This window comes from Lonchura striata, chromosome 17 (genome assembly GCF_046129695.1).
Source record: "Lonchura striata isolate bLonStr1 chromosome 17, bLonStr1.mat, whole genome shotgun sequence".
Taxonomy (NCBI): Eukaryota; Metazoa; Chordata; class Aves; order Passeriformes; family Estrildidae; genus Lonchura; species Lonchura striata.
The window spans coordinates 10,020,011-10,025,000 of record NC_134619.1 but is presented as its reverse complement, the minus strand read 5'-3'; positions in this window follow the sequence as shown (position 1 = coordinate 10,025,000).

The following is a 4,990-nucleotide window of genomic DNA, read 5'->3' as shown; positions in this document are numbered from 1 at the left end:
TGTACAAGACAATATTGGTTTGGCTGCTATAGATTTTGCACAGGCTGACTACTCTGTTTAACTTTCTATATTCTAAATAGGTCCCATTGACTTTCATGAGTCTGCTTGTAAGTAAAGATAACTTAGAGGATCAAAGCCCTATAAACTGTGTCATTAAATTTTAAGAAGTCAGTAGCTGCACGTTCTCTTCTCAGGCTGTACCAGCATCTCCCATGAGTGCTAATGAGACCAGTTCTCATGTCACCATTCTCTGGACATCAGAAGGTACAGATTTGATTTTAGGCTTGATTGTGCAGATGAAAATAAGCAATAACTCATGAAAATCAGTGTAGGTTTACATGGCAGTCAAAATATAGCTGATGAAGCTCATGTTCCCACTGAGAACCCTCCTGAAGTTCACTTCTATTAAAACTCATGATGCATCTGGTCTGTGCAGTAGGTTAATAGAGCTCATTATTCATATACATTCATATACATGAATATACATGGATTCATGTACATGGATTCTCCATGTATTTATCAATAATTTCAGGAGAACAAAAAAAAAAAAAAAAAAAAAACAAAAAAAACACCACCAAAACAAACTATGCTGAGATTACCAGAGTGATTCAGCTCAGGAACGTGTGGGAAAGATGACTCTGATTTTCTGATTTTAGCCAGTAACTGTCTCCTCCATATCTTGTAGGAGAGCTTTCCTGGAAATCAGGCAGGGTTTTACTGATAACTGGTTTTCATGAAGTAGAAAGTGAGAAAAGAGAAGTGAGGAGGACTTTGTCTTTCTAGAACATTTTCAAGCCAGTGCAGAGGTTTGGGAGAGAAGAGGATGAAAGCATCCTTCCAACACTGGATTTTTACAGCTATCTTCCAAACAAATTAAAAACTGGAGCTGCTGAAGAACCCCCGAGACAAGGATTGCTCCAGCTCTTGGCTGGATGCTCTTTGGCTCTAGCTAAAGTGCAGAATGGAAGGTAATTTCCAGTGCCTTCAGGGCTGGATGCTCCTCCCTGCAAACACCCCTGGCTGCAGTTCCCAGACCAAGAGGGGTTGAGGGAGTCCTGCTGCATCCCGTTGAGCAGATGGGGGCCAGCCCCACAGGGCATTCCTGGAGCCTCACTGCCCTGCAGTTCCTGCCTGACAGCTCAGAGGATGTGACAAACTCCCCAGCTGGGACTTCTTGCTTCCCTCCCAAGCGTTTTTTGCAAAATACCATCCCAGATGATCAGCTGCTGAGTCACCTCTGCAGCCCTTGGCTGTCACCTCCTTCAAAGGCACAGCTTTCCCTGAATTCTCTGAGTTGTCTGCAAAAAGGGGCTTTATCCAAATAAAGAGGCCAGAATTTGAAGAAAGAATTGAAGATGAAGAATTGAAGAGTCAGAATTTTTAGGAAGATGAGTGGGGGGAAAAGCCAGGAAGCAAATTCCTGTCAAAATGCAGCAAATGGTGCTTTTCAGGGAGGAGCACCCAGTGCAGGTTCCAGGAAGCACCAAAACCCCAGGGGACACTTCTGCTGGGACAAACATCCTTGGAAAGGTGGATGGGAGAACAAGCATATCCTGGACAGGGGGCAGCAATAAATCATTCATGAAAAGAATAAGAAACATCATAGCCAGGGCAAAGAGAATGCTAATTTGCTTTGCAACCTGATCAAATGGAATGACTGGCCTTGAGGGATGCAGCCATTTTGGGGGTTGATTGCTGCAGTTAATACAGAGCATTAACTTTGCAGCTTTGCTCCAGGCAGAACTTGTCCCAAGTGATCTAAAACTTTCAATGCACTTATTCTATCAGAAGATTTGTGTGTGTGTGTGTGTGAGAGAGACTGCCTAATTAATGAGTTTCTTTTCAATATTAATATGCAGAAAAGTTTACTGCCTCAAAGGTGTGTCAATATATACATTTTTCTGGTTAAAGAAGCTTGCCTTTGGCTATTCTAAAATATAAAAACTATTAATTAAAGTATACAGTGATTTAGGAAAAAAAAAAGACATCGAATTGCTGAAGTCTTTGGGGAGAATTGCTACAGAATTTATGCCAAATATCTCAATTAATTGATATGCTAAAATGAGCAACCTGGAGTATTTTAGTAAGGATTTTTCACAAAGCTTCAGCTATTCCCTCCCAGCCATCAAAGAATACTGTTGAGTGATTTCAGACCAGGTGGAATCAAGAGAAAACAAATGCACAGACTCCTCCCAAACCTGTTGAGTTGCTCCTTTCCCTGCACAAGGAGCTGCAGGGACCTGGGCAGAGTAGAGCCCTTCCAGAGCTGCAGGTTGTGCTTTCCCCACCTCAGACCTGTGCATGGCAGAGGCCAAATGCCACCAGGCCGGTCCTTTCCCAGACATCCAGTGGCTGGAAATGCCACCAGGCTGGTCCTTTCCCAGACATCCAGTGGCTGGTGCTTTCCAAGGCTGGCGTGGCCTCTCCTGACAAGAACAGCTCCTTGCAGAGTGCAGCCTGTCCTCAGCAGCCAGGCCCCTTGGATCTGGGAGACACCAACAAGGATGGAGGAGAAGTGACATTATTGCTTTCATTGTTACAGATGGGAAACTAGGTACTAATGCAAGAGAGGTCTCCAAAGCAATTTCTTCATTATTTTGTTTTGTCTAAAGAGCTTCAAAAATAATTTTCTCCAAGTGATTTTTGTCAGAGGTTATAGAGGAAGCCTCTGGAAAAGCCAAAGGCCAAGAGCTGTGTACAAAGCCAGTATTTTAACTGTATAACTATTCTTTCTCCCCAGTGGGTGCCTGTATAAAATATTTACCAAATTATCCTTCCCCTTCTTTAATTTCCCATAGCATATGATATTATCCTTTCCTACCTGGAAAATCCTGCCATAAACCTTCACCAGTGAGTGCTTAATATGCTGAGCACAGCCTTGCAAAGCCCTTCAGAGAGCCCTCCCAGCCTGTCTGGACCCCAAATTACTGCCTGCAGACACTACAGCAAACATTCCAGAAAAGTGGAAGGAAATAAAGTCTCTTATCTTAATCATTCTGATGAGGGAGAACAGCCAATGTCCATGGAGCAGAGCTGGAGTAAAGGGCAATAAACTGTGGCTGCTGTAACAATATGAACAGCCTATGAGGGTCTTCTCACAGTGGCATGCTTGGGAAATTTAAGTGGGTTTTTTTAGTAAAGATGCTCTGGCCAGAAAACTCTTATTTTGCAGATAGAGTGCTCTTGTTTTAGATGTTTTTTTTTTTCCTGAGCAGGTGATTGTTATCTTTCGTGTGTGGAGTTTCCATAAGCACAAGCTGGCTGGTTGCTATGAGGGGACAGAAGTAATAGCAGGTGCAGAGAGTCTTCATGCTCCTTTAGTTTTCTGCTTGCTGGGGCTAAAAGAAGGATGGGAGAGAAAGTCAGGAAAAGGCAAAAACTGTGAAATATGCCTTTTCTTTCTTCCCCAGTTCCCTGTAGTTGTAAGGCAGTTCTTCGTAATATATGAGATAAGCAGCTGCTCAATGTAGGAGCAACAGAGTTTAAAAAAATCATGTGCTTTATAGATGTTATTTGATCTCTACTAAATACACTGAATATGGGGTTTTTGCATGGTGCTTTGATCTCAGGGAAGCATATTCCAGCCAAGCTGCTGCCACCCCTCTAATGAGTGGTGTTGGAGGCCCTACATAAACCGTGGCTGGTAAAAGTGAGAGGAAGAATGCAAACTCTGGCATCCCTGCTCCAAAGTAGGTCAAACTCCTCCGAAGGCAATGGCACCACGTCACTGCCGTGGTGGCAGATGCCCGTGCAGGGTGAGGAGCTGCCCGAGCTGCTGAGCTGTGGGGCAGAGCAGCTCCTCGTGGCTCAGCCCATGGCCACAGCTCCAGAGTGAGGGCTACGACCTGGCCTGGGCTTGAGAGCTGCAAAGGGCTGAGATGTTGCTGCAGCAGATGCCTCAGGTCTGGTACCTACCCTGGACTCACTTGTAAAATCCAAAACTGACAGCAGAACAAAAAAAAAAAAAAAAATTTCTTCTAAGATTGGTGCATAACAGAGAAGTTTGCAGAGAACAGACTTGGACCTTGCAAGGTTTTAGAGGCTGTGCTCCAAACTCCCACTGTGTTCAGCTGCAGCCACATGCAGGTGCCTGCCAGCCCTGCTGAGCAGTGTGGCTGCTCACAGATACCTCCCTGCCTCTACAGGAGCAGGCACTGGGCTCCCCAGTGAGCTCTGACTGGGTGCCAGCACCTGGAGAGCCAAGCTGCTTTATCTGCACGGCTCAGAACACTCCCCACACACATGGTCTTTTTAGGATCAGGAACACCTCTAGGTCTGGGGGTGTCCTAATTCACAGCTGACATCTAAGGTGCTGCAATCACATTACTAATAGACCAGCTGAAACAGGAAAGGAGCCTGTACCTGCTGCCAGCTCCTGTAATAACGTGTCCTAAGTGCACTTTCTTGCTCTTTCAAGTCATGCACACACAAGTTACTTTACAAAGTGGTCTCTTGTCTGGGCCTCACAAACTTGTTTTACTTATAAGGTGTCTTAGATTGGAGCAAGGACTGCCAGAGGGGAAGGTTACACAGGATTGCACCAGAGAAACCACCCAGCTGCAGTGGATTGCTCTTTTTGCCATGGGCTGACTTGCTTATGCAGGTTTGCACTGTTATCAAATGTTTGTTATGACACGGGAAAAAATACTGAGCTGAGCCAGGCCTGTTCTGTGATCTGGATTATCCACTCTCTGCTTCCCCATGGGAGATTTATGGAAAGAGTTTTCTGTACTAACCAAAAAACAACCTCATCCTGAAGAGCCTATCTGTGGAAGAAGAGACTGGCAGCAACTGCCTTTGCAGAGTTGCTCAGCCTCCTGGAGCAGCATGAAAGCTTTATTAGTCCTTTAGCTGGAGAGACTCAGGGCAGGCTGAGCTGTTAGTATCTCTCTGTGGCAAGCACATTTCTCTCCCTCTTAGGATTTTTTATAGAGGTGCACAGAGAGAAATGAAAGAGAAAACAATTTCTATTTCTGCTTTTTGTTTTTTC